Below are 10,170 nucleotides of genomic sequence, written 5' to 3'. Positions count from 1 at the left end.
GTCAGGGGAAGGGGATAGTATGAATAATGGAGGGACATCCAGGGAATGGGAAGAGAAGAAGATGTATCCAAGCCAGGAAGATGGTGAGTGACAGATAAAAGAACCAGAATTCTAGGGTAAGAGATTGTGGGTAACACAGAGAAACAAATTCAGTTAAGGGGCTGCGGGAGTGTCAAAAACAAAGGGATTGTGAATAAGGAGAAAAGTATGAGGAAGTTGTAGGTAAGGAAGGGAAAAGCACGGGAAACAGAGGGATTGAGTATAACTAAGAGAAAAGCTTCAGAATCTGGGGAGAGTGGGAAAAGCATCTACTCTAAGTGCTATTGTGTTTAATGGGGAGACAAGCACTAGGAGAGTGTAGGGTGGGAGGCAGCTCCAGAAGGTGATGGAGGCGGCAGGAGGGGTCCCAGAGAAGAGTCAGAGTGCTGAGCTCCCAGTCATTGCTCTGCTGGGACTTGGCAGGATGTTAGTGCCTCACTGGAATCAGTCATCTTTGTGAGCGGGGCTCTGCCCTGAATTGCTGATAGAGCCAGAAGGGTTTGGGCAGTATAGTAGGTGACCATGATGATTAAACATGCCGGAGGCAGGGGCTGGGCAAAAGTGTCCAAGGCCAACATCAGAGATGCTGAAGAACAGGCCATGGATCTCTCATGGGTCAGTGCCCACAACAGCATCAGGCCCAGCATAGCCACATATGCAATCATAAGGAGATTGAGGTGGGGGTGAGGGCTGCAGGAGTCCAAAGAAGAGGCCAAAGATGGCTACCACAGGCCTCGGGAAGGCCAGCTGGTTCAGAACCCAGCCCAGGGCCCCAAAGGTAGAAGAGATATCCATGAGGGCAAAGGCTGCCATACCGAAGAGAAACTGTTCAGGTCAGATGAGGAAGATGCCACCCAGGCCAGGGCAGAGGAGGCCTACTCAGAGGCATCCGATACAGGGCCCTCGAGGGGTATGAACAAAGAGTGCTAGGCAGAGGATGGGGAAGCATTTGACCAGGGCATTGGTCTCCTCTGAGGGCAACCAGAGGAGAAAGTAGAGGGCACAGGAGGCAAAGAAAGGCACTAGCTTTAGGGCCAAGAGCAGAGGATCTGGAGTGTGCCAGGTTTCCTTCCACGAGCCTCCATGTTTGTCCAGAACTCCTAGAGGTGTGTGACCTGAAGCCCTGTCTTTTTTTTTTTTTTGAGGCTATTAGGATTAAGTGACTTGCCCAGGGTCACACAGCTAGTACGTGTCTGAGGCCGGATTTGAACTCAGGTCCTCCTGACAGCTAGCTGCCCCCAAAACCCTACCCTCTTGAAGATGAGGATTCAGCTTTAGTATTCAACACCTCCTCAGAAACCTCAGTTGTCTCTCCCCTCTGACTGGAAGACTACCAGAATAAGCATTTATATAGTACCTACTGTGTGTTAAGCTCTTTTTACACTGTTTCATTTGATCCTTTCTAACAAACCCTGAGAGGTAGGTACTGTTATTTCAATTTACTGAAGAAACTGAGGCGAACAGAGGTTAAGTGACTTGGCCAGGAGTCACATAGCTATAATAAGTGTCTCAGACCAGAACTGGACTCAAGGCTTTCTGACTCCTGCCCCTGTGCTCTATCCACTGCACCATCAGCTGGTGTGTTGGTACTGTATTCATAGCCTTTACGGGATGGTAGAAACTGCCAAAGCTTGGACTCCCTCTGGAAGCCCAGGATCATTTTCATTCTACAGTGAGACACTGGAATAGGACTTTATAGAGGAATAACGTAACATAAACAAACCCAAACAAAAAACCGTGACTGGGGAGATAAAGTTCTGCTGTCTTCTGCATCACATTTGGAATCACATTTGGAAGCTTGTGTTCAATTCTAGGCATCACATTTTGGGGAGGATGCTTACAAACTGGAGTTCATCAGAGGAAGGCAGCCAGGATGATAGAGAGCGTCAAGAATATGCCCCATAAGAACGAAGTTGTTGAGGGGCTGCTAGGTGGCACAGTGGATAGATTAGTGGCCCTGGAGTCAGGAGGACCTGAGTTCAAGTCAGGCCTCAGACACATAACACTCACTAGCTGTGTGACCCTGGGCAAGTCACTTAACCCCAACTGCCTCACAAAAAAAAAAAGAATGAAGTCGTTTAGTCATTTTCAGTCATGCCCAGCTCTTCACGATCCCATTTGAGGCTTTCTTGGCAGAGAAACAGGAGAGGTTTGCCATTTCCTTCTCCAGGTCATTTTACAGATGAAGAAACTGGGGCAAACAGGGTTAAGTGACTTGCCCAGGGTCACACAGCTAGTAAGTGTCTGAGGCCACATGTGAACTCAGGTCTTCTGGACTGCCGGCCTGGTGCTCTATTCACTATGCCACCTAGTTGCCCTCCTCCTGTGTATACTTTCTCTAATTTCTGTTTTGCTATGATTTGGATAAATAGGGATTTCTCTGCTAATTGCTACCTGTGTTCATTGTAGAACTGGAATTTGGAGGGAAAGGGGGCAAGCTTTGGATATAAAGCCTGGCAGCCTCCTCCTTTCCCCATAATGAAACCTGAAAATCACATCTAGACTAGTAATATTTAAAGGACCAGATACATATAATTTTGCCCAATACCCCCTGTCCCTGAAGACAGCAGAGTAGACAAACTTCTGGACCCAACTTTCTGCTTCCCCTCCTGGAGGAATTAAAATCTCTTTTGGAGAAGAATCAGAGGGAGAACAAGCTAGAAATGTCCCTTCAAACCACATGACATCCCCCTGTTACATGTGGTGGACAGCCCCTCACCACACTTATTACCTGTTTGACCTTGGACAAATCAATTAACCTCCTCAGGCCTCAGTTTCTTCATCTGTAAAATGAGATAACTGAGATGACCTTTGAAGTCTCTTCTGGTTCTTGGTCTATGACCCTGTGAAATATTTGAAGAGTTGTCCTACAAAAGCAGAATTAGACTCATTCTGCTTGGTCCCCCAAAGCTAAGAGGAACGGGTAGAAGTTATAAAGAAGCAAATTAAGACTCAATGCGATGAGAAACATCCTAAATATACAAAAGTGGATTGGGGCTGCCTTGCTCCCCTCTGCCTTCACTGAAGGTCTTCAAGCGAAAGGGTGGATGTCCCCTAAGCTCCCTTCCAGTTCTCTCATTCTGTCATTCTGTGAGAGTGCTCTGTAAACCTTAAAGTGCAATATTAATGAGTCATTCATGTTATTATTTTCCTGATACTGCAGTTTGAAGAGAGCCCAACATAGGAGAAGGCAGCTGAGTGCCAATCACTCACTGTCTGACTTTTATTTGTCCCATAGCCTGACACAGCCTGCTGCCACACTCCTTTTCCTGGCATAAGTCTCAAATGATTTTGGCCCCAAATCTGCTGAACAGGGCTGGCTTAGACCCTGGGTAAAATACCAAAGGGAGGAAATCCCGGGCCAAACCCACTCCCTGGGATTCAGGGGATAATGACAGACTCTGGATCCCCTGTTCTGTCCCTGAGGTACAGATTACAGGGTGAGGTTCTCATGAGAGCTATATTGGGCTGAGGATCAGGGTTACATTCTGCCCACGTTCCAGCATAGCTCTGCCTGCTCTTTGGGAAGGGGGCTAATTGGCATCTCCAGGGCTTTCTTAAGAGTGCCACATAACTCAAGATAAAAGAGAGCATGAAGAGAATTATTTTTTTTAAGCCTCCATGTTGTGGGAGGGTGGGGCTGTTTGGGACATTTAGTGTGACCACAAATAGTAGAAAGAGTAGAGGCTGGGGAGGTGGGAGGAGGGAACCTGGATTAAATAAATGACAGCTCCCAGAATAGAGTGACCCAGAGCAGGCAGTCTGAAGGCTTACAAAGAAACATCAGAGGCCATCCTGACCAGACCCCTCCAATACCCCACGCCCTGCCAAGAGGTAGAGGCAAGGTGACCACACGTAGGGATTAAAAGGGCTGATTCATCCCTGTCCAAGGCAGCCAAGAAAAGGGGATGATGTCTCCTCTCCCCTACTCTTTGTGGAGAAATGAGGAGAGCTGTCTTATTTGCCTTCCATCCATCAGGGGAGAGATTCTCAAGGTCTGGAAACTCTGCTCCCCTGACCCAGCACAGAATCATAGGATTCAGAGCTAGAAAGAATCTTAGCAATGATCATGTACATAGTACGTACATCAGTCTTCTTTTGTTACAGAAGAAGCGGTTGTCCCCCACAGAAGGCTTGGAGGAAGGGGAAGAGTCTTGCCTAAGGTCAAGTGCCCTCCTTATCTCCTTCCTGCTAGCTTCCCTGGTTTCCCTTCAGGTCTCAGCTAAAGCCTTACCTTCTGCAACAAGAGTTTCCTAGTCCACCTCAATCTTAGTGCCTTCCCTTGGAGAGTACCTTTAATTTATCCTACCTATAGCTTATTTGTACATAATTGTTTGCATGTCATCTCCCCAGTTAGATGGTGAGCTCCTTGAGAGCAGGGACCATTTTTCTTTTTCACCTTTATTTGCATGGCACATGGAAGCGATTCGGGTCCAGCACCATGACAGACAACTGAATTGCTTCCATTTGAACTGTTTTAGGAAGATTCTGAAGATCACCTGGCAGGATAAGATACCAGGCATTGAGATCCTTTCTCAACTAAACTGCCAAGCATTTAAACTCTGCTTCAGAGAGTGCAACTCTGATGGGCTGACTATGTTGTTCAAATGTAAAATGTATGCTTGCCAAAAAGACTATTTTACAGAGAACTCACACAGAGCAAGCGTTCACATGGCTGTCAGAAGAAGCAATACAAGGACACTCTCAAGGTCTCTCTTAAGAACTTTGACATGGAAGACACTGGCACAGGACTGCTCAACATGGTGTGCCCACATCAGAAAAGGTGCTTGCTCTATGAGCAAAGCAGAATTGAAACAGCTCAAAAGAAACGCAAGATGAGCAAACTTGGAGAATCCACCCCAAAGATTCACAGGCACTATTTCTGCCCTACTTGTGGTAGAACATTCCCAGCTCATATTGGTCTGATCAGCCACAGTTGGACACACTGAAATTTGACTCTAGCATAGTGATGCCATTTTAGTCCTCTTTGAGAACAAAGGACAACAACCAACCAGCCTGGCACTTAAAAATGCTAGTTGACTGACACTAGTAGGTAGCAGGTAGCAGAGTTGTAATTTGAACCCATCCTGGGGATATGATCATAGATGTATTAGATTTTGAGCTCCTTGAGGGCAGGGACCTCTTTTGGTATCTCCAGCGCCTAGTATAGTGCCAAGCACATGGTAGCCCCTTAATAAATGTTTATTGATTGACTGATTGATTTGGAGGTGGAAGAGACCAAAGAGCCTATCTAGCCCAGCTTCTTCATTTTATAGTTGAGTGTGGTAGGTCCTTTCTTCCCTCTTGTCACCTGAAGAAGGCACGACAGTCTCTGGGCAAGGCATAAAATGATTAACTCTTGGATTAACCTTTTGTTTTGACACAAACTCAAGTTCCAGGCTAAGGTCACATACGTTAGCTATACTTTTAGGTATGTTCATTAAGGGGGGCAGGAGGAAGGGCACATGCTACAAAGGACCTGAGGGACAGAAGAGAAGGGAGGTCTGACAGAGAGGAGGACTACACATACAGATGGATTAGAGGAAATCATGAAGCTCCAGGGATGGCACTGAGACAGAAGCAGCAGGGAATGACAGGAATTCCTAGTTCAAGCATGGGACCTGGGTCAATCCAGGAGCTGTGGGAGCAGGACCTGGAAAGCAACAAAGCATGTTTTTAACAGCAAAGCATGGAATGAACTATGATAAAGAAGTGCAAATCTAGACTTGCCCTTCGGTACTGTGAACCATGTAGACTGTAAATATCTGGTAGGAGGGGACTGACTACCAACCCTCAATTTTTTCTTTGCTTAAAATGGTCTCAATCCCAGAATGGTAGTGTCAGCTACGGCAACTGTATGGAATCATAGATACAGAGCTAGAACGGTCCTCATTGTTGTTGCTGAGTCATTTTTTTCAGTTAAGTTCGACTCTTCGTGACCCCATTTAGGGTTTTCTTGGCAAAGATATTGCAGTGGTTTCCCATTTCCTTCTCCAGCTCGTTTTACAGATGAGGAAACTGAGGCACACAGGGTTAAGTGACTTGTCCAGGGTCACACAGCTAATAAATGTCTAAGATTTTTACTTGGGTCTTCCTGATTCCAGGAGTGCTCTATTCACTGTGCCAACTAGCTGCCCTAGAAGGAACCTTAGAAGTCACCCACTCTGATCCCTTTGTTTTAAAATTGAGGACACATAGCTTCTAAGAAGGGAAGTCACTTGCCCAAGGTTACACAGTAAGTAAGTCGGTTTTTTAATCTAGGTCCTTTGACTTCAAATCCAGTCCTCATTCCACTGAACTGTTTCTACTGCCTCCTCTTTGAAAGGTGGAACCCACTAGAGGGGAGAAATATTTGACTCTATAGCAATCCTAAATGCTTTTCCTTTTCAGGGCATATCTGATGTAGCAGTACTATAAGTTGGATGGACTATATAGGGCTTCTCTGGAAGGCAGAAGCCCAATACTGGAAATGGAGTAGATACAAGTTTATTGTGTTTAAAATCTGTCCTATATTTGGTATCTTGCTAACCTGATTGCTTGCACAGGAAATGTGGGCCCTTTCTCTTTTTCTTTTTTTGTGGAGACTTAAAAATGTGCCAAATTCTGATAGTCCCAGGGAAAAGCATAGGGAAAGGAAGACATGAAACCAAATAGATAATTAACTGAGAATTATTGGGAAACCTCCAAGATTGAATCTGGCCTGCATCAGTCCAGAGCATAGCATTAAATTGTATGGTATTCTGTAGTTCACCCAGTCTTCACAGACATCATTTCCTTCTATCACCACAAAGGAAGGAGACTTGCCCAAAATCGCAGAGCCACATAGTGATAGAGCTGACAGGGAGCTTCTAGAGCTCCTTAGACAAGGGCTGCCCTAAAGGTATTCTCCAATTGTTTTGAGCATGTTACATGAACTCACTGTTTAACCTACAAAATTCCCTGTGGCTTAGCGCTGCATCTATCCCCAACAGAGCCCCAAGCCCTTCTCCAGGGCTGGGATCCATGTGGCTTTCCTTCTGAATCTGAATCTACACATTCTTGCTTACACTCAGCTGTATTACTTAACTCTATGCAAGATCCTCTAATCTGCCACAAGGGAAGTCCTGTAATGAGGCCCAGAGGAAAAAACTTGCTGATTCATGGGGGAACCAAGGACAGGTGGAGGACACATGATTGTGGGCGTGGAGATTCCAGCTCAGCTGGCTGAGTCACCTACAGTTAGACAGTGAGCCCCAAACCTCCTGTCCCTTTCTGACTGGCTCCATGAGAACCAGGTCTTGGCACTGGACCCACAGAAAGCACAGGAGGAGCAGGAGGCCAACTGCTCTTTCACCTTCAAATCTGCTCCTCTCTTTTCATGTTGTTTGGTTTCCATATGGTTCACTCTGCTGTATTCTGCCGGGGTTTTTCTGGGTTTGGGGTATTTTCCGGTTTTTTACCTTAATCTGCCTCTACCCCTGGCTGCAAACACACACAAATTTACAGCCTTGCTACCAACTTGGCATCATGTCACAGCCTTGTCATGATACACTGTAGCATTATTGTGACTGCTAATGATTGATGAAATTATACATCTGGTCCCACTTTAAAAAAAAATCACTCTGACTTCATTTTTGTAAGGAAATCAACGCTCTTAGCAAACCCGATTCTGATACTGTGCTTCCTCGGGCACCTCGAGGAGGTTGAGAGGGGCCAACTGGTCATAAAAATCTTCCTCACGGCTAACCTGAAATTCCTCAAGATCCAATTTAGTGCATTCAAGGTTGAGGGTCTGGCACCCTACCGTGTTGGGAGACCTCTCCCACTGAGTTTCATGAGGGAGAAGACAGTACAGCCCAACCCTCTGTGCACCCTCCTCCTCCATTCTCCAGCACCCAGAACAGTGTTTTGCCTGACAGTATGTCAGGGTAACAATCCAACCAACCTCCAGACGCAGGCTCTGATGACAAGCAGGCAAAAGGTAGTAAACCTTCTTGTTGAGAATGAAGTCTGGGTCAGCTAGGTGGTACAGTGGATAGAGCTGTGGTCCTGAAGTCAGGAGGCCCTGAGTTCAAATGTGACCTCAGATACTTAACTAGCTGTGTGACCTTGGGCAAGTCACTTAACCCTGATTTCCTCGCCAAAAGCAAACAAAAAAGAAGGAAGGCCAAGGTTTGGGGGGGGAAGTAAGTATGTTTATATAAAACCATAACTAAGGGGAAGTTGGCTTGGATGCACAATTACAGAATGCATAATAATTAATAATAACAATAATCCATCCAGGCACTGTGCTAAGTACTTTATAAATATTATCTCATTTGATCCTCACAACAATCCTGTGACAGAGATTACAAAACTTGCTCAGGGTCACACGGCTAGAAAGTCTCTCATGTTAGATCTGAACTCAGGTCTTCCTGACTCCAAGCCTGGGCTCTCCATCCACAGTGTCAGAGAGAAGGGGGATCAGGATCACATTCCCTATGCTTCTTTCCTGGATATCAGTGATGACCCTTTAAGTTCAGTCTTTACAGCTTTCAAAGTGCTTTATTTTGTTAGAGCCTCAGAACTACCCAGTGGGATAGGCAGGGCAGACATTCTTATCCGCATTGTATAGATGAGACAAAGGCTCAGAGGCAAGAAAAACTCGGCCAGGTCGTAGAAGCTTTAAGGGCAGAGCCAAGTCAAAAACCCAGGTCTACTGACTTCTAGCCCAGAACTCTTTCTAAATATCACCAGGCTTTCATTTGAAAGATGACTATGTAGATCCTGTTACCTGCTTAGGCAGCTGGGTGGCAAAGTGGATAGAGGGCCTGGAGTCAGGAAGACTTGAGTTTAAATTCAACCTCAGACACTTACTAGCTGTGTGACCCAGGGCAAACCACTTAATCTCTGCCTCGGTTTCCTCAATTGTAAAATGGAGGCAACAATCACTTGTTACTTGTAGTGAGGACCAAAAAAAAAAAATTTGTAAAGTGCTCATTTAGCACAGTGCCTGGAATGTAGCAGGCATTATATAAATGCTTATTCCCTTCCTACATCTGCTCAGCCAGCTCCCTCTCTAGAGGCAATTTCATCTACTGAGGAAGATATCCATCCCTGGCTGATGGATGTACCTTAACCTGGGGGCTTCAAAAGGCTTCAGGGAACAGCTGTACCTCTCTTAGTCATTGTCAGCAAGATTGTTGACAGAGTCCTCCTTAATAGGCTGGAAGATAGTCATCTAGCTGAGAGCAAGTGTGGCTCCAGAAAGGGACAAGGAACAGTTGACATGGTGGTTGCTGCCCGACAACTCCAGGAGAAATACCAGGAGCAGAACAGAGGTCTGCACACAATGCTTGCAGATCTGACCAAGACCTTTGATACTGTCAGTCATGAGGGCTTATAGAAAATTATGTCAAAATTTGGTTGCCTGGAGAAGTTCATCAGTATTGTATGTCAATTTCACAATGGCAACCTTGCCTGGGTTATGATAATGGACAATGCTCTCATGCTTTCCCAGTCACCAATGGAGTGAAACAAGGCTGCATGCTTGCTCTCATGCTTTTTAGCATGATGTTTGCAGACATGTTGTCAAATGCTTTCAATGAGGATGAACATGGCATCAAGGTCAGCTACCGCACTGACGGCAAATTCTTCAATTTGAAAAGACTACAAGCCAAAGACCAAAGTGGAGGGAGTGTTGGTGCATGATTTTCTGTTTGCAGATGCCTGTGCACTCAATGCAGCCTCTGAAGCTGAGATGCAAGAAAGTATGGATCGATTCTCTGCTGCTTGTGTTAATTTTGGCCTAGCAATTAACACCAAAAAAACACAGGTTTTCCATCAGCCAGCACCACACCATCCACACATGGAACGATGGTTACAGCAAATGGAGTTTTGAATGTTGTGGATAAGTTCACTTATCTTGGTAGCGTACTTTCCAGGGATGTACACATTGATAATGAGGTTGACATATGCATTGCCAGAGTTAGCTCAGTGTTTGGGAGGCTCAGAAGGCAAATACGGGAGAGAAAAGGTATTAGACTGACTACCAAACTGAAGGGTCTACAGAGCCATTGTGCTGACCTCATTGTTGTATGCCTGTGAAACCTGGACATTATACCAGGGCCATGCCAGGAAACTGAATCACTTTCATTTGAATTGTCTTAGGAA

General features: G+C 45.7%; 1 pseudogene; it reads right to left on the bottom strand.

The window, feature by feature from the left end:
* Positions 1 to 437: 437 nt before the first annotated feature.
* LOC144457689 (lysoplasmalogenase TMEM86B-like) lies at positions 438 to 7,903 on the bottom strand (annotated as a pseudogene).
* Between the last annotated feature and the right edge of the window lie 2,267 nt (positions 7,904 to 10,170).

Source organism: Phascolarctos cinereus, unplaced genomic scaffold (assembly GCF_003287225.1).
Source record: "Phascolarctos cinereus isolate Bilbo 61053 unplaced genomic scaffold, phaCin_HiC Scaffold_5;HRSCAF=322, whole genome shotgun sequence".
Classification (NCBI taxonomy): domain Eukaryota; kingdom Metazoa; phylum Chordata; class Mammalia; order Diprotodontia; family Phascolarctidae; genus Phascolarctos; species Phascolarctos cinereus.
The sequence above is the reverse complement of the archived record's forward strand: the minus strand, read 5'-3'. Positions and strand labels throughout refer to the sequence as shown.